This window comes from Schistocerca piceifrons, chromosome 1 (genome assembly GCF_021461385.2).
Source record: "Schistocerca piceifrons isolate TAMUIC-IGC-003096 chromosome 1, iqSchPice1.1, whole genome shotgun sequence".
NCBI lineage: Eukaryota > Metazoa > Arthropoda > Insecta > Orthoptera > Acrididae > Schistocerca > Schistocerca piceifrons.
In genome coordinates this window covers 694,273,924-694,294,658 of record NC_060138.1, presented here as the reverse complement: position 1 = coordinate 694,294,658, position 20,735 = coordinate 694,273,924, and the positions used below count along the sequence as shown (strand labels likewise).

The 20,735-nt window shown below is 40.4% G+C and overlaps 1 protein-coding gene and 2 non-coding genes across 3 annotated transcripts in view; 2 read left to right on the top strand and 1 right to left on the bottom strand.

Moving 5' to 3' along the window:
- LOC124710084 (tyrosine-protein phosphatase non-receptor type 13-like) overlaps positions 1-20,735 on the bottom strand; it is a 242,409-nt gene that overhangs the window by 144,383 nt on the left and 77,291 nt on the right. The gene's annotated exons all lie outside the window — the stretch shown is intronic.
- Trnaa-agc lies at positions 1,521-1,593 on the top strand. The gene has a single exon. It is a non-coding gene; the product is annotated as a tRNA-Ala (tRNA).
- On the top strand, positions 6,360-6,432 carry Trnaa-agc. The gene has a single exon. It is a non-coding gene; the product is annotated as a tRNA-Ala (tRNA).

Here is a 20,735-nt window from a genome sequence, read left to right as displayed (position 1 = left end):
CTTTCATCAACCTCAATTGCGACTGTTGTTGGGTGGCCACATCCTGGTGCAGCCATAACAAATCCCATGCTCTTCAAATCTATTTCGTTAATTATTTTTTAGATTTGAGTTATCAACATACTTTTTAAACCGATACTGACGTGCAGGGGCAGAGACAGACTTCATGATCACATTGATTACACTTAAATTTTCTGATTAAGTTCAACGGAAAAAATTTAAAACAATTGCAGAACCTGGTAGAAAAGATGGGCGTAAAGTATCCCCACCCCCTCTCCTCCCCGCTCCTGCTCCCTCAACCGTCGTTATTGGTAGGGTTAAACATGACTTACCGTTACGAACAGCTCGGGCGAAACGATAATAACGAGTAGCATACCACGGCATTCGGGTCCAGTCGCTGAGACTCCATATTGGATTTTATGGTTTTTTTCGATTCTGTTATTATAGTCTGATTAACTCCTGCAAGTGAAACGATCAGCAATGATATGTATTTTAGCTCGTTAGGAATACTTTGCTGTTTATTCCGAATATGTCACGATTTCCGAGGGTTTGGTTGGGCAGGAATCTAAGAGCACAGATTAAATTGCTGCGACTGAAACGACCAGCAATGACATTTATATTCTTGCTTGTCACAAATATTTATCTACAATCGTATCGTTAAAAAGACTTTCGTAAATTCAGCGGTCAAGGCAAAGACTGACAATGAACTTTATGCAGAACAGAGAATGGGCATTGATGCTATGGTGTCCGCCTGTGATGTGTACCATAATTTCCATACTTCACGTTTTCGTGTCACTAAATGATCACTTAAGACGAAATATACACTTAATTGCAGCAAGCAACAGTGTTTGTCAAGATAACTATTCAGTGCAAATTGTTCTAAAAATTACAAAAAAATTTCGGTAAACATTCATAACACGTCAGTATTCCAGAAGCAGATACCAGCAATACTAACAATCACGTATTGGAAATATGGGCCTTTTTCACAAAAAATAACTGCAGTGACAAAATACACTGTTCCATGAATCATTTGCTGATAAATAGTTCGCGCAATGATTCACACGTGAATATGCAGCTTTCGTTATGTTTACCACAGCGCCATCAGAACACAGAAGATACAGAATTACGAAAATCCCCGCCAGACGGCACATAAGCTCATCCAAACGAAGCAATCTTATTGGTTCTTGGTTCCCTGAAATGCTACTGGTTATTCACGTTTCGGGACGAGTTGTACCCAGAGAATATAGATACCTAACGATAATTTAAACATGAGCCTGTAAAGTTCCATGCGCTGCGGTGAGACAAGAGGTTCGACAGTGACGTCCACCATTCCCAGCGCGCCTGCGCATGAAGCCTATTGTGCATTGTAGTGCACGTGGTACGTTCCATGCACCAGCTCTTTCTTTCGGTTGGCGCATGCAAAGAAACGAGATAACGCTACGCCGAGATAAAGGAAGCAAGACCAAGGCCAAGACAGCGTATCAGTTCTGTGGAAGGAGCGCCACCGCTCAACACCGACCGTCGGGGGCGTAGCTCAGATGGTAGAGCGCTCGCTTAGCATGCGAGAGGTACCGGGATCGATACCCGGCGCCTCCATTAAATTTTTATAATGGGTGTCAAATACTTATCACTTACGCACAAAATGCTTGAGAGATTCGTATAACTCACGAAATACAAATTTGAGTAGCAGTGACATATATTTGGTTATGTTGCTCTCAAGCAAAATGTTCTTTCTTATTGTCTTGTGGACGGACGTCTCGAGTACGGGCCACTTCTTGTCACTGTTGTTGTCTGTTAATACTCTCCGAACACGATTCAGCACGTTGTTGTTCTTATTGTTGGCAAAGGCGCGTTTGTTTTTGAGTGCACGTAATGACTAAGCTGTGTAGTGTTCTAAATTCTTATGTCGTTTACGCGGTACATCTTTGAAAATGTAAGTGTACCTGCAATTTATTTGTGGAAAAATGTCTGCCTTTGTAAAATGAGATGTTATTTGTAGTTTGAAAGCAAATCTGAAGGACAAGACAAAACACGCACGTTGCTTTAGAGCAACATTGCCAGTAAAAGCAGCTGAAAAACAACATCACTTCTCCTAATACTTCATCTGCCAGAAAAATTGTAGGACTGATTAAAAAAAAGTATTGATGCCAGCTCCTATCGAAAGAGTTCCCTTGGGTATCCATACACAGTTGTCAACGTTCCTGGAGCTCCTTGAAGCAAGCAGAAAAACTTTCACTGCGATGCTTATAAGTTCATTTGTCATAGTCCTTTGTACCCCTGAGATCTGTTAATATCAAGACTTTAAAAGTAATTTCTGTGGCGTATAACAACATAATAATACTACTTTTATTAATGAATAAATGTGTACAGGTTTTGTGTCGATTATTAATGTTTAAAATTTTTGTTAAAGATGGTAGGGCGCTCGCAACGATGAAAATTGCGCAAGAGGCACCTTTTCTCTTAGGGTACAAAAAGAGGGCAAGTAGCGACTGTACCCCAGAGGGGCGGCTACAGACAGCGTCTGACCTAATAGTGAGCGGCTGATTTTAGGCTGGGCAACCTACTGCCTATGTGGAAAGTAACGGGAAACCACCACATTACATTCCTAAGCAGTACATGGTATGTCTCTACATGTGAAGGATTCCGGAGTTAAAACTTCCCCTCATTCGGATCTCTGGGAGGGGAACACATTGAGAGTAGACATATTTGAAAGGACGAAAGGGACAAGGAAGGAAGGAAAGCTAAGGACTGGAACATGGAATGTGAGGATACTACTAGAAGCAGGAAAGCTAGAGAATGCAAAACAGGAGATGAAAAGGAACAGATTAGATGCCATTGGTTTGTGTGAAATGAGATGAGGAGAGAATGGGGAGACAGAAAGTGGAGATAATAAGTTCCTCCTTTTACTCGGGGGAAATAAAGAGTGGTGAAAAAGAAGTAGGAATATTGATAGGGCAAAAGCTGAAAAATAAGGTAATGAAGGTACAACACATTGATGGAAGACTGATGGTGATACGACTGAAGGGTAGTTCCAAAGATCTGGTGTTAATACAGGTATATATGCCAACCAGCCAGCATGGAGACGAGGAAGTGGAAGAATATTATGAGAAAATACAAGAACTCGTCGAGAAAGAAAACAGAAATTCCTGCATTATCTTCATGGGGGACTGGAATGCAGTGGTGGGTGAAGGCAAGGATGAAGATACAGTAGGAAAATTTGGATTAGGAATAAGAAATGAGAGAGGTGAACGACTAATTAGGTTCTGTAAAGAAAATTCATTAGCAGTGGGCAACACATTATTTGAACACCACAAAACGAGACGTTACTCATGGATATCAAATTTGAATAGGGAAAGATATCAGTTGGACTACATCCTGACACAAAAAAGGTTTAGGAACTGTCTGAAGAAGCCAAAGCTTATCCAGGAGCGGATATAAATTGACCACAACCTAGTAGTGGGAAAAATACAAGTGAAGGTAAAAAAAGTCTGGAGAGGTAAAGCAAAAGAAAGACAAACATAGAAAGACTCAAAGAGGTAGGAAAGGCACCAGATTTGGAAAACAGATTTATGGAAAAATGGGGAACAGGTTATGTCGATGAAAGTGTTAATGACAAATGGATAGAATTAGGTAAGAACTCATGGATTCTGCCAAAGAAGAACTAGGAATTAGAGTATCCCAAAGTACAAGGAAAAGCTGGATAACAAAAAAATGTTGAAAATGATGGAAGAGCGGAGAAAGTGCAAAAATGTAGAAACTGAAGAAGGCAAAAAGAGGTACAGGAAACTGAATAATGAATTAAGAAGAGAAACTGAAGAAGCAAGGGGAAAATAGATGAAACAGAAATGCGATGAAATTTGAACGTAAAAGAAAGAGGAATAACATGGAAATAGAAAGAGCGGGTAGTACTCTAGCAGAAGAACCACAGGAGGCTTTGAACAGATAGCATGAATGTCTGATTAAGGGAGATGAAACACAGAGCGACATTAAGGTTGAGGAGGAGGAATATGTGCTGGAAGATGGAAAGGAGAATAGGAAGGCATGTGGAATTGATGATTTGCCAGCAGAACTGTTGAATAGTCTGGGAAAGAAGGCAAGAAAAAAAATAGTCTGCCTCTGTAATGAGATATATGACAAAGGAGAATGGCCCGAGAACTTCTTTGCAACAGTTACGATACCAACAGAGAACAAGAGTATATACGAAGACAGTAACTAGTTCTCGAAAGAACAGTTACTGTTGATAACCGTGCAGCTTTTCCCTGGAATAAATGATGACTAACTGACAACCTCAGCTGCCCACAGGTGTTGTTATACCTCGATGTGGACAGCTGAAATTCCAGAGAACAAGAGAACATTAAAAAATGTGAAGAGCATAGGACCATCAGTCTAATTTCTCATACAACTAAAGTGTTGCTGAGAGTGTTGAATAAAAGTGTATATGGCAAGTTGGATAGAGGGATTGCAGAGGAGCAGTTCGGATTTAGAAGAGGAAAAGAAACAAGAGATGCTATTGGCCTGTTAAGAACTACAGGGGCAAGATAAATGGAAAAAAGGTAGAGAAATATTTGCTGTTTTTATAGATTTAGAAAAGACTTTTGACAATTCAGTGGAACAAGCCAATGGGTATTTTGAAGAGGAAAGTAGACTGGAAAGAGAGACGACTGATGCAGAATCTATATTTCAACCAGAAAATAAGGATAAGGACTGGAAAAGAAATGTCGGAAGGAAACAGTAATGGACGAAGTGTTAGAGAAGGTTGTTGCCTTTCCCCACTGTTGTTTAACACATACCTTGAAGAGACTATTGCGAAAGGCTTAGATGGGAAAAGAGGAATATGTATTGATGGAAAGAGAATAGAAGGTTTAAGATTTGCTGATGACATGGTATTAGTCGCGAGAATTTGAGCGGACAGTGAATAACATGCTGAAAGATCTGAATGAAGCTTGTGCGGAATATGGGATGCAAATAAATACAGCAAAAACAAAGAGTATGGTCATCAGTACAAGATCCAGACTGTCCATTATTAAAATAGGGCAATCTACCACTTGCCAAGTAAGTGCATTATCTTGGAAGCACAATAACTGAATACTTAAAATGTTACCAGGAGGTGAAAACTCGAACTGCCATAGCGAAGGAGGCACTCAACAGAAAGAGGAGACTTATGTGGCAAATTAGATGAAGGTCTAAGGAAAAGGCTTGACAAATGTTTTGTCGGGAGTGTGACACTATATGAGGCGGAAACAAGAGGATGAAAAAAGGTTAGAAGCATTTGAGATGTGGATGTGGAGGAGAATGGAGAGAATAAGCTGGTGGAAAGAGTGAGTAATGAAAGAGTATTGGAAAGGGTTGGTGAGAGATGTCTGCTGAAGATTATAAGAGAAAGGAAAAATAACTGGTTGGGACATTCATTGAGAAGGAAGTGCTTGATAGCAGATGCTTTGGAAGGACTGGTTTGTGGGAGAAGGAGATACAAGATGATGGACAACACAAAGGGAAAAGGGAATTATGCGGACCTGAAGAGAATGGCAGAAGACCGGACAGCCTGGAGAACTACCATGTGAAAACCTGCCTTTTGGCAGAACACTAACGATGATGATATGCAGCAAATTTTTGATAACACATTATGTAATTTTATTTCATCATATGACTTATATCTCGTTTTAAATAATGTACTAACTAGCTTATTACAGTTCCCAAATTTGCCAAAATAAAAACATAATTCACGCTAATTTTCGTAGCGTGACGAAGTTTTCCAGTGACCAGTAGCAGTAGCCACTGCATCGTCAAATGCAGCTCACGCATCAAGAATTCAAGTTCACCCAGATTCATAGTTTCTGTCTAATGTTCAGACACGAACAACATTCAGTAACATTTTACGATGAGTTTTGGCCTAGAGCTCTATAGATATGTGTGTGTGTGTGTGTGTTTTTGTGCGGTGCCTCTCTTTTGCTCACTGCCTCTCCTAAACTTACAGCCTCTCTAAGGGTCAGAGAGAGAAAGAGAGAGAGAGAGAGGCCTCAGTTTTCTTTTTAGCGTTGTCAGAGACACCGCAACTTCTCTGTAGGTTAAAACCGCAGCTTCTCTGTAGGTTAACTTTCATATACAGTAATCTCAAATATCACGATACCAAATAGTCTGAACCAGTCCGTTACATGTCCGTTTACTAATTCAACGGCCAAATAACGTGTCTTGAACTGCAACCCTAAACGGCGCGAATGAGTCACGCAGAAGCGCCTTTATAAGGCATGGCAGCCGTTGGCTTCGCGCCAGCAACTGCAAACCGCATCTGGTTCGTGGAATCTGATTACTGGCTTCGCCACCACTGGCGATCCGAAAGCCTGTGCGAGCGTCCACTTCCAACAGGGGGCGTAGCTCAGATGGTAGAGCGCTCGCTTAGCATGCGAGAGGTACCGGGATCGATACCCGGCGCCTCCAAGCATTTTAAAGAGTTGAAGAAGTCGTATAAAAAAGCCAGTCAGTTGCAATTAAAGGTTTATCTTATCTTCATAAGAAAATACAGAAAGACCAGAACTACGTAAATGTAAAATAGGGTTTTCTCATCCTAAAGAGGCCCTAAAATGTAGACAATCAAGTTACAAAACTATTTTTACAAACATAACAAAATACTAATAGAAAAATATTTGTTAGGAATCGTACTCGCTTGTTACATCACATGATGGTGCATTAGATTAGATGAAGCCAAGTGGCTCTTGTCATATACAAAACTGACAAAACAAGAATTATCCCAAGCCACGGGTTTAGACAGCAGCCAGATTACATACAGGGTGATTCACCAAAATATGCAAATATTTTAATATGTTATTCTACAAGTAAAACTAAAGAAAAAAGTTCATTTAAACATAGGTCCGCAAATGTTTAATTACGGCTAATAAAAGATTTTGTCTGAAATTTAGCAACTTCCCTAACATGAAGCCATCGCAAAATTGTACGAGGTTTAACCTAACGATTTCAATTTATTTTGTTGTCACTGATCTGGTGAATCTAATAAAACATGTCCCTGAGTGTATCTGCAGTAAATTTCCAGAACATCCAGAGAAGCAATTTTTAATTCATTAACTACGTGGCCCAATTTGTTTTTTAAATTTCTGGCAATAGCAGAAAGTTTTCAACAGAAGTTGTAGAGAATTTAATTTTGGAAAAGTGTTGGTACTAACGCTAACTGAAACTATATGAATGTGTCAGATAATCTGCTATCGTTAATACCATGGCACACGTGAATTCATGTTAAACAGGAAAAAAAAAGCTCAGTGTTAAGGAAGTTATACAGTGTACATACAGTTTCACAATACATTCACAATAAACGTTCGAAAATGTCTCCATGAAGTTCAATGCCTTTAGCTGCACCTGTATGAACAGATTTTGTTGCTCGTTCCAGTTTCATGGAGTTGTTCTTAATTTCGTCTACGGCTTTCATAATGCGAGCAAGTAATGGCTTTTTCCTCATAAATTATGTCTTTCATCCATCTCCACACACTAAAATCCATTGGTGTTAAATCGGGCGATCTGAGTGGCCAAAGACGTGTAGCAACAAGTCCAATCCATTTCTGGGGAAAATGTTCATTTAAATGTGCAGTAACGTGGTTGGTGAAAATACATTTGCAATCGCCTAGCAAGTGGAAAAACTTCGAGCAAGAGGGCATTTTTTCTTGAAGGAATTGTAAGCATGCTTCGCCAGTTAGACGTCTGGGAAAATGAATGGTCCAATGAAGTATGTGTTGACTATACCACACCACACATTCATGTTAAATCGCTGCTGGAAACTGCGTTGCACTGTTGCATGTGGGTTTGCTTCAGACCATACGTGCTCGTTATGTAAATTGTTTATACCATCTCGAGTGAACTGTGCCTCATCAGTCATTAAAATGTATTTGTGTAACCGCCGATTAGTATTTAACCGGCTGCACGACTCCAAGCGAAGGGCAGGATCTCCCGGATGTGAATGATACACATTTTGTTTATGGTAAGGATGGAGATTATTGTACTTCAGTGTACGTCATACCATAGACTGTGAAACGCCTAATCTTTGAGAGATACGTCGTATGCTGGTATCGGGCTACGTTGAACATCATCCATAATATCCCCATTATCGTTTTTATGTATCGAGCGCTGGTACTGATTATGAACGCTAGGTAGCGAACTTGTCTCCCGTAACATTCAAAATACTCCACTAATGGTTCGTGCACTCGGAACCCTCCGAGTCGGATAACGTAGGCGATATTCGTTAACTGCAGCCGTAGCATTTCCATCACATTTGCAATAAATAAACACCATGTCGGCGTATTCCTCTATCGTAAATTTGAACGGCATCCTTATTTCATAAGTACTCTACAAATTACAACAGTTACTATGTGGTTTCACTTAAATACCCTGTTGCTATTATGTTCTTTAACTGAACAATACAGGAAACTATCTCGTTTCAAGGTTAGAAAACGACTGAAACAGTTCACTAACGGTAGCCAACAATGACATTAACGTTTCTACATTCTTAATAGAGAGTAAACAAATTTATTTGTATAATAATCTTTGCTTCTCTGGATGTTCTGGAAAACTACTGCAGATACACGGCTGGGGCGCGTTTTATTAGATTCACCAGATCAATAACAACAAAGTAAATGGAAATCGTGCTTTACTTTAACGCCGTACAGTTTTGCGATGGGTTCATATCAGCGAAGTTGCTAAATTTCAGGCAAAATTAACTGTAACTCCGTAACGACACATTTGCGGACCTATGTTTATGTGAGCTTCTTTCTTTAGTTTTACTAGTAGAACAACATATTAAAATATTTGCATATCTTCGTGAATCACCCTGTATATCGTACTTCAGAATGAATGCTCGCTAGTAAATGCCAGAGGCAGGAGCTCTTGTCAACATAAATTTGTAGTAGGCGTCACAAGATAAAATATTTGCGTAAGTTACGTGTACATCATGCCAGAGACTAAAGTCAACTGTTACAAAGATAGAGGCTCAAGCGACTAGGACAAATTGGGCTGTAGAGGGCGCTAAATACATGTGCGTAAGAGCATGTGTTGAACAAAAGCATTTTACATTAAAGTAAGCATGAAATTACCTCTACACGGCAATTAAAAATGTAATAGATTTACTGGTAAATATTACGTATAAAATTACTAATACATTTGCTGACAGTGTAATACTGTTCATAAATTCAGCGTGCAGAAGGTAGAGTTCTGTTTACAAAAGATCACTGTTACAAATGCATGGGGAAAGAAAAGCAAATATTGGCTAAAACAACGGTACTAAAAAGAAAAAACTTCCGCTTAATACAGTGGTCGTCAAACTTTTTTGCTCAAGGACCAAAACTAACAATATGATGTGGCACCTCGGGCCGCAGATTTCCATGTCTTTTTATTAACTGGCAAACCACGTGTGTTACGAACCTCCAATAGACTAGCTATAATAAAGAAGCGAGAGGTTTACCACCGACTTCCTAGCACTTATCGTTAAAGTCGATACCACTACGTGTAGAATGTTCTGTTTCCGATTGTTGCCACCCTCACTGACCGTAAATTGTAACACTGTAATTGCCCGACGAAATGTTGCTGCGTTGTCTTTGTGAACAGATGGTAATAACAGCAAACGGATTTATACTTAAATGTATGGGACACGATCACAACTGTTTTCTACATGTTTTGAAAGTCCTTTTTCTTCAACTTTCTTGACTGAACTACAAAACAGACTTAATTTTATTTCATACTAGATGAGGTACCTGGCATTGGCTAGATAACTATTTATTCCAATCTTACGTTATTCTGTCTCTTCCTTCCCTCACTCTCTGTCGTCCATCTCGACTTTCCCCTCACTCACCATCTCTTCACCCCTTTATCTGTCCATTTCGCACTCCCTCTGTATGTGTCCATTCCCTCCTACCCTTCTCCCTCCACATTACCATCCCCCACCCCAATAAGACGTTGCCTTTGCTTACCCCACAATATTTCTTTACAGATTGAAAATAATGTGGGTATCAGTGTGGCTGAAATCGATCCGAGAGTTTAGGAGGAGAAGTGGAGGATAAATACCAAGTGCTGAAGCTGCAAACCATTTATTCTTTACCGGATTTGGATATATATCATTTATAGTTCTTCAGAAACCGTAAACATTAGCACCTATTAAAATAAAATAGTACTTTCGAAAACAAACCACTCGCAACTGTTGGATGTATGTGAGTCCTTCGCCAAATAACATTGCTATGTAGTTGCTGACAACAATAAGCCATGTTTATGACACTGAAATTCTGCTCCGGTCGGAGTGGCCGAGCGGTTCTAGGCGCTACAGTCTGGAACCGCGCGACCGCTACGGTCGCAGGGCGAATCCTTTCTCGGGCATGGATGTGTGTGATGTCCTTAGGTTAGTTAGGGTTAAGTAGTTCTAAGTTCTAGGAGACATGACCTCAGAAGTTAAGTCCCACAGTATTCAAGCCATTTCAATAATTTTTTGAAATTCTGCAATACTCGAAATAAGATTTTTAAATAACCGTCCGCCGGTTTGACAACTATTAGATTATGAAGGATATATTCGTAGGAGACATACGACCCACGTTGTCAACAATTACATTTTTAGTCAGTCTTCACAGGAGTCGTGTGTTGAGACCGACTGGAATAATCGTTGTGGTAGCATGAGGCAATGATGACATGCGCCATTCACATACTTCCACAGAATGACTGTCACCATGTTTACGAGTGTTGAAAACTGCACAAAATGCTGCTGATCAAATTTCAATAAACTGGAGAAAAGCATACAATGCATCTGACTAATTCATTCCAGTTTAATTATCTCTGTGAAAATAAAATTCACATGACTTGCATAGTCTTGCAATATTCATGTAGCTAGGCGGGAGCATATGAAGGATGAAGGGAAGGAAGGGAATCATTAGTAATTTTGAGCCACTACCAAAAACAAATCTGAGATCAGTGTATCTTGTTCCTGAAATTTAGTTTAAAGTACTTTCATGCAAGACGAGATAGATGTATTATTAAAATATTATATTACATTATTCAAATGGCCACAAAAACTTTATTATAATTGCATTAATCTCAAACTTTCAAAACATGTAGAAATAAATAAGAAATTTAAAAAATAAGAAAAAGACAGGTGCACTGGACATGCAACAGGCTATGTAAGAAAGCTACAGGTCTCTAATTGAATCTGGTTTTTGTTCATTATAACTACAAAACAAACGTAAATACGAATGTATAATTTTTCATTAATGTGATTTGTGATGTTGAACTTTTTTGGCTATGTCGTCTATATTTGCCTCGTTTGGGCTGCATGCAATCCTCATTGCGTCTTCTAAATGACTGGACAATCGATTACGATATTTATTTTTCAGCTAGCCTACTTCATTTTTTAAAATGAAGCTTCAGAAAGGTAAGTTGAAGGAAATAGTGTTAAAATGAACTGTGCACACTCGTAAATTTTTATAATCGTTAGGCACAGTTCCAAAATTCAGTGTACTGTTGTGTTTCACGATGTTCTATAAACAGAGCTTTAAGCTGTGTGTCATGCTGAAGTTCGATTATTTCATTTAGCAAATTAGTTTTAGGAAATACAAATTGGTAGAATAATTTGAGATCATCATGTCCAACATGCCAAGGGTTCTCTAAGAGAATGAAACAGCTTCGAATATAACCTCTGCAAATCTGTTTTTTATTTCTTTCAAATAGACTTCCAAATATTCTTTCAGGTTTTGCTAAATAGTTTCGGCGATAGTTAAGCCTGATCGGAGCATAGCAACAGTTGTAAATTAGACATCTTTTACTTCGAGTTCATTTATATATAATTGCAGTTTGGCTTCAAATGCAAATATTTTGTTAGTCATTTGCCTAATTATCTTGTTTAGTCCTTGTAATTCCAAGTTAAGTGTGTTGAATTTTTGTGTAATATCGGTAAAAAAAAGCTGGAAGTATCCACCATTCATCATCAAGTACAGGATAATTTCTGCCACTTTGTTGTAAGAATAAAATAATTTCAGATTTCAAATTGACAAACCGTTCCAGCACTTTCCCTTTGCTTAGCCATATGACAGTAGTATGAAGAAGATCATCACTGTAAAAAGCTTGCAATTCCTGCAGAAGTTCTTTAAATTTTCGGTGATTATGTTCCCGGGCACGAATGAAATCCATAACGCTTATAACCATTTGCATAACTTTCTTCAATTTGGTATTTGAAATTTGACATGCCAAACTTTCTTGATGTAGTAAGCAGTGAATGGAGAGTAAATTTGGCAAATTCCATTCCTTCTTAATCAGTACTATAAAAACATTGGTGACGCCCATCATTGATGGACAACCATCTGTACATACTGATATTAATTTGATCATAGATAAGTCATTTTTTTTACAAATTCTTCAACTGCATCCAGAAAATCACATCCTTTTGTGTGACCTTTCATAATTGCTAAAAAATCTTCCTCTGTTACCCTATCATTTGTGCAGTAACGCACAAATAATGAATACTGAGCCATCGAACCTAAATCTGTACTGGAATCACATGCAAGACTGACGTATTTGCATAGTTTGACTTAATTAATTACTGCCTCAAACATATATTTTGAAATATCTTCTATACGACGTCGACAGGTAGATTCTGAAAGTGTGAGCTTATTTATTTCAGCTGATATTTGTTAACTGTTGGAGGAATTTTGGAACAAAGTTTCAGAAACGGTCATCATACATTGCTTCACTAGTTCACCATCAGTGAAAGCTTTCATATTTTTTGGCAGAATATTACATACTTGGTATGATGCTCTTGTGACAGCCTCGCTTTGCCCAACTGTTGCTAACATAACGCTTTGTTGACGACGAATGGTAGATTTTAGATGAGCAATTTTTTCCTTTCTTTCATTTGAATTCAAAGGAAAAACTACTTATGTAGTGGCAAAAGAAATTGTATCTCTTCAGTCACACAATCGTATCGCGGCATATTAAGCAAGTAGCAGTACCTTCTTTGTGTCCTTTTATAAAGCAAAACTATTCTTCCCATATTTCTTGGAAACTTCGTTTCTCTTCCCATATTTTCCTCTTAGGTACTGTTCTTGAGGGTACATCAGACATTATTTATTCCACTAATAATTATATCACCAAATATGAGCACAAATAACCCAATACCCGACGAACGCTCAGGGGCACCGACAAACGAGCGGCCGTGGGCACGCGGCGCGTTTGATGTACGGAAGGCTCACATTGTTGGCTAGCAGGCCGCTCATGCCTGTAGAGCTGCGGAACACCGGCCAGTGGGGCGTTAAATGAAAGTGGAGGATGGTTTTCAGTTACCTAATTACTTCCCCGACGTTTATCACAATTCTACGCAGTTTCCGTAAACAAAACACCGCTACGCCCGACAAGTAGATAACTAATGCTGGTTGTGCGAAGCCGAGGAGGGTCGCGGGCCGCACGAAAACATGATCGGGGCCGAATGCGGCCCGCGGGCCGCAGTTTGAAGACCATTGGCGTCAACAGCTGACGTACCTCGCCACACGTGCAGCGGTTGGACTGTTCGATCCTCCCCCACCGGTAGATGGCAATGCTATACGTCGCTCCGCTAGACTACTCTGTTTTCGTTCTTCCTAAGCACTATGGGACTAAACATCTGATGTCATCAGTTCCCTAGACTTAGAACTACGTAAACCTAACTGATCTAAGGACACCACACACATCCACGCCCGAGGCATGATTCGAACCTACGACCGTAGCAGTAGCGCGGTTCCGGACTGAAGCGCCGAGAACCGCTCGGCTACAGCGGCCGGCCGTTCTTGCATTATCCGATGTGTGATAACGGTAGCGTTCGCGGTAGTGGTAATACAAGACTGCGATCAGTCAAAGACTACGATGAATCGCTTTACATCTGGCTAGTTTGCTGACATGCATGCCTGTTATGGTGTTGCTAATTCCAATGCGACTGCAGCAAGACGTGTTAAGGCGGAACGTTTCCCGCAGCATGTTCGCCTTTTCACGTATCGTTTGCCACTATGGATCGTCGAATGCGCGAAGCAGGGACTCTGCGCGTAAGTCAAAACTGAAGGCAAAAAATACAGTGAGGGAAGGTAACATAGTTGTGTTCTGAAATCAAACTTTATTTACCAAAGACAACGTGGGTCATTTACTGGTAACGAAGCAATTGAAAAGCATATACTCATTTACTTGTGACACAATACGGTACTTACTTTGCAATAACCCACCGGAGACCACGAGACCTGTAAATGAAGTAATAAATGGTACCTCAATGTAAACATTTAATTCTCTAACGCAGTGTGAAAAAACACTGCCTGCAAGACGCAAGACTCTAACCCTTAGCTCCAAGCGCCAAAGTCGTGCACATCCGCCAGGTGCCAAACCGATGTGGATACTTGACTTGGATTGGGATGATCAGGTGCGACAGACCGATACGATCAACCGCTGCACGTTCAATGAGGTAAGTCATTTGGTGACGTCACATTTTCAACATTTGTCATACATTCTTGGTGTATTTCTCGACATTTGAGGCTCCATGGGTCTTATATTAGATTACTTGTCTCACGTCATCTATATCGCTTCTAGGGTTTTTAAACATTAATAATAATTATCCTTAATAGAAGCCACCACTGTACTGTACCCAACTGCCACATCAATAACTGATATTCTTGCACTCTACTACACAGCATTATACGACACTACACTACACCGCTGTACTTGGTGTCAAAAGCAAAACACGCTTTTATCATTTGAACTGTTAGTCCCTGGGGACCTTAGGCACAACTCTGGATTCACAGAGGCTGCTGTCATGCTATCCAAAGTGTAGAGATTTAAAGATTCCTGTCAGGGGCTCAGGAAATCCTGTCTGGTCTTCCCCGAGATTCATCTCTTCACAGCTTCTGGAAGGACGTTATAGTTGGCCGTTCTGCCTTTGTACTTTCCTTGTCTTGATGTAAGGGTTCTTTAATTCTGTCTCTCGGCCATCATAAGTTTGCAATTAGCAAGCTGATGTTTTGCCTGGCAACAACTTCAATTTGTACCACAGCTCGGCATTCCTGATTATGCTACAGATTGATATATTATCAAAGACGTCCCTGTCCTGGTCTGTAACATCTTATCTACTGGCACACTCCTAAACGACGTGTTCCGGGGTGCCTATAGCTCCACATTCATGTGTGTCTGTGATGCGCTGGCGTATTTTAATTAAACACGTAGCATTTGGCCCATGCCCAGGCAGGCAGCGTGTTGTTCCTTTGGACGGTGAAAAGTGCGTCATGCTTTATCTTACTTTTATGTTAGGTTCTCTTTCCCGTTTCTGCCCAGTCCCAGATTTCTTCTCATTTGATTGAAGTTTCTCATAATGAGAAATGAGAAGGAGCGATCTGTATGTACTTTAAAGAAATTTTTTATAGCCCAGATCGCGTTCAAAATTATACTTTATTGACCGGTTTCGATAGGTAAGACTGTCATCTTCAGATGTGTAACATTATGCATTCACATATACAAACTCTACCATCGTTATTTTAATTGGACATTACATATGAGAAAATGGCAATTACATGTTTGCAGACCTTCAAAAACTTTTCTTGTTGTACATCATATTCCACTGTGCGTTCATTAATCATGCCATGTTAACATTTTAGTGGTGAGTACACTGCATTTTCCACATAGGTTTGTAACTATGCACTATGTATTTCGAGTGAGAAGGTTCCAAGAAGTGCTTCACTCGTCATGTAAATGTAAACATTGGCACAGAGAGGCACTTTTACTATATGTTGTGGATTTCAACTGACGAGCATTGAAGGAGTGCTACGTATGTAGACATGCCAAGTTCCACAAGGTGCATTTACTTGTGACAAACCCATTTGTAATTTAATTTTTGACAAACCTGTGTGGAATGTGCAACGTACTCACCACTAAAATTTTAACATGGCGTGAGTAATGAACTCACAATGGAACATGACGCACAACTAAAAACGTTTTTGAAGGTATGTAAATGTGCACTTGCCATTTCCTCATATGTAATGTCTCACAAAAATAATGAGATAGAGTTAGTAAATGTTTAATGTTACAGATCTAAAGATGACAGCCTAAACATAGTTTTGAACTCGATCTTGCCTATAAAAAGTTTCTTCTCGTCATCCTCTATCAATGCACGCCTTTATTTCCTCCAACTGTGATACAGAACATAACTGCTAAAGCGATGACACTAGTGGAATCAAATGAGGTACCGCTCATTACTCCATCCACAGTCACTAAACACTGGAGCCAAGAAACAACTGTTGAGTACCATAAGTGCGTTATTTACTGGGCGAGCTGGTGTGGTTGCAGAAATAAAAAACAAACTGAATCTAAAATCATTTGCTTTTTTGATCAGACATAAACCAAATATTATTTCAGACGATTCTGTATGCAACATACACATGCAAATCTCTCATTCACAGAAACCGATATGAAAAATAGGTTTGGGATAAATCTTCACATGGGAATCACTACGAAACACAACTACAGAGACTACTATCCCTCAAGTATAGAACTTGGTGAAAGTTATCTGTCAAAGCTAACATCAATGAAAAGGAAAGTTGGGTAATGATGAAAATAAAGTTCACATAAGTGACCATTATGTAGCTCCAGACAGAAACACACTAAAACTTTTGTGCGTTGATATACAGGGTGTTTCAAAAATGACCGGTATATTTGAAACGGCAATAAAAACTAAACGAGCAGCGATAGAAATACACCGTTTGTTGCAATATGCTTGGGACAACAGTACATTTTCAGGCAGACAAACTTTCGAAATTACAGTAGTTACAATTTTCAACAACAGATGGCACTGCAAGTGATGTGAAAGATATAGAAGACAACGCAGTCTGTGGGTACGCCATTCTGTACGTCGTCTTTCTGCTGTAAGCGTGTGCTGTTCACAACGTGCAAGTGTGCTGTAGACAACATGGTTTATTCCTTAGAACAGAGGATTTTTCTGGTGTTGGAATTCCACCGCCTAGAACACAGTGTTGTTGCAACAAGACGAAGTTTTCAACGGAGGTTTAATGTAACCAAAGGACTGAAAAGCGATACAATAAAGGATCTGTTTGAAAAATTTCAACGGACTGGGAACGTGACGGATGAACGTGCTGGAAAGGTAGGGCGACCGCGTACGGCAACCACAGAGGGCAACGCGCAGCTAGTGCAGCAGGTGATCCAACAGCGGCCTCGGGTTTCCGTTCGCCGTGTTGCAGCTGCGGTCCAAATGACGCCAACGTCCACGTATCGTCTCATGCGCCAGAGTTTACACCTCTATCCATACAAAATTCAAACGCGGCAACCCCTCAGCGCCGCTACCATTGCTGCACGAGAGACATTCGCTAACGATATAGTGCACAGGATTGATGACGGCGATATGCATGTGGGCAGCATTTGGTTTACTGACGAAGCTTATTTTTACCTGGACGGCTTCGTCAATAAACAGAACTGGCGCATATGGGGAACCGAAAAGCCCCATGTTGCAGTCCCATCGTCCCTGCATCCTCAAAAAGTACTGGTCTGGGCCGCCATTTCTTCCAAAGGAATCATTGGCCCATTTTTCAGATCCGAAACGATTACTGCATCACGCTATCTGGACATTCTTCGTGAATTTGTGGCGGTACAAACTGCCTTAGACGACACTGCGAACACCTCGTGGTTTATGCAAGATGGTGCCCGGCCACATCGCACGGCCGACGTCTTTAATTTCCTGAATGAATATTTCGATGATCGTGTGATTGCTTTGGGCTATCCGAAACATACAGGAGGCGGCGTGGATTGGCCTCCCTATTCGCCAGACATGAACCCCTGTGACTTCTTTCTGTGGGGACACTTGAAAGACCACGTGTACCGCCAGAATCCAGAAACAATTGAACAGATGAAGCAGTACATCTCATCTGCATGTGAAGCCATTCCGCCAGACACGTTGTCAAAGGTTTCGGGTAATTTCATTCAGAGACTACGCCATATTATTGCTACGCATGGTGGATATGTGGAAAATATCGTACTATAGAGTTTCCCAGACCGCAGCGCCATCTGTTGTTGAAAATTGTAACTACTGTAATTTCGAAAGTTTGTCTGCCTGAAAATGTACTGTTGTCCCAAGCATATTGCAACAAACGGTGTATTTCTATCGCTGCTCGTTTAGTTTTTATTGCCGTTTCAAATATACCGGTCATTTTTGAAACACCCTGTATGATAAGAGCAGAAATTTTCAATAACTCTATCCCCCACTCCCTCCCAATTGGAAATACGCAGTTGATGAAGCAATGGCTAAATTCAAAAGATCATTCTTCAGAGAGTATATGAGATACAAGCCTATCAAAAACGGGTATAAAATAAGGATATTTTGCAATGAATCATCACACAATATGAAATTTAATATTTATACTGGAAAAGTTTCACACGATCCAGTTGTAGGGTGAGGACCAACAGTGGTTCGAAATTTAACCAATGATCGTCATGGAAAAAATCGTATTATTATAATATTATTATTATTGTTATGGAAAAAATTTTAATTGGTGTGATCTGTTAATGAGTCTAAAAGTCCAATGGTGTGTGTGATTGCGGAAGTATAAATTTCATAAGGAAAGACATGCCGAAACTAACTTGAGACAGAGAGATTTATATCCAAAAGTACCGGTAGTTTTCTTGTTACCAATGCTCCTTTGTGGGGAGTTGCATTATTCCGGTCAAATACTGCAGTGGTAAAACACCGTGAGTTTCGAAGATCGTCATAGTCATCTCCTTCTGGTGAAGTGTCCCTTTTCTGAAGGAGGAGGATGGGTCAGTTGAGGCCTCTTAGCGACTTTTGTTCTGATATTTCTTCTCTTTATTTTTGTTTTCAATATATTTAGCTTTAAATCACTTATTTATTATTAACAATAGTTTCTCTTTTTAACTACATATAACTAAAAATGCAGTATATGTTGGACATGAGTAGTGATTAGACATAGAGTTGGTTACATTTATGAAGAAATACAGATAGCGGTAAAACACATTTAAAATAACGAAAACAAATACTAACTTTATATATGAGGGAGGTGGGGAGAGAGAGTGAGAGAGAGAGAGAGAGAGAGAGAGAGAGAGAGAGATGCAAACTGTAATCAGCACTCAAAGCTGAAACACAGAAATATAAACTGAAGTTTGCAAAGTGAACAACCATTTCTTTAAGACTGATTTACTCTGATGTTAATTTTAACATACGTTTGGTGTAGTTAGCGTGTGGAAGAAAAACTTACAAAACTGCAGATGTCGCAAAATGTGTGCTACTGGCGCAACCCTTCACGAGGCTATGGGGGGTTGGTACAGTTCAGGTGGCGGATGGGGTGAAGCTGCTCCGGAGTCTGGGCTCGAATTTTGTCTGCGGACTCCGGATTAGAGATGGACCAAACAGTTATTTCGGGGTATGCTACTGCGGTTACGGTTACTTTTTTATAAAAGTTACCGTACCTATTATTTGTAACTAGACGGGGTTTTAGTTAACTCTGGGGGTCTGCAAAACGCGAGCTGCTAAATTTCTCTCTACTTGCATACGCGCTAACTCGGAATTAGAATAATTTCTCTTCACTGAGTTTCTTACGGGCGAGACTTCAGTTTTTGTCGCTTAATCTCTAGGCATTATGTGGTCTCTTAAGGTAGCCAACTGGCAGTGCCTCGTCACGCGCCATCCCAGTTGTATCACAACACAGCCCATTTTGGAACTTTTTTGTTAATAGCAATTTTCAATTTTGTTTGTTTATTGAAGTCCTACAGTTAAATCTGCGAAATCTAGATTGAGGTATTTAACTTTTTTTATTTGTTTTTGCAGACATGTAAGTTGATTCTTGCCGTCACGTTACGGGCAACAACAGTCCAGTTATTGGTAAATCCTGCAACGATCCATCGTTATTTCCGTATAAGTTCAAAAATATTGTTTCACTCGAATATTTACCATCTCCGGAAATACTACTGGGGTCTAGGACACAGTTACCACTTTTCACGTTACCTATAGTGGTAGCCCGTATGTCCCAGAGAGCAAGAACTATGAGCGATTAGTATAACTGCTATCCACTGGCGGTAATGGAAACGAGCGTTTGGCGTCATTGGCCAGGAGGTCCCTTACGGGGCAAGTCCGGCCGCCTTGGTAGAGGTCTTATTACATCCGACGCCACATTGGGGAACCTGCACGCCGGATGGGGATGAAATGATGAAGTCCCTAAGCGGAGAAAATCCTCGACCCAGCCGGGAATCTAACCCGGGCCCGTAGGACGGCAATCCGTCACGCTGACCACTCAGCTATCTGGGCGGACATCTACTGACGGTTATTTCTACATCTACATTTATACTCCGTAGGCCACCCAACGGTGTGCGGCGGAGGGCACTTTACGTGCCACTGTCATTACCTCCCTTTCCTGTTCCAGTCGCGTATGGTTAGCGGGAAGAACGACTGCCCGAAGGCCTCCGCGCGCGCTCGAATCTCTCTAATTGTACATTTGTGATCTCCACGGGAGGTATAAGTAGGGGGAAGCAATATATTCGATACCACATCCGGAAACGCACCCTCTCGAAACCTGGACAGCAGCAAGCTACATCGCGATGCAGAGCGCCTCTCTAGCAGAGTCTGCCACTTGAGTTTGCTAAACATCTCCGTAACGCTATCACACTTACCAAATAACCCTGTGATGAAACGCGCCGCTCTTCTTTGGATCTTCTCTACCTCCTCTGTCAACCCGACCTGGTATGGGTCC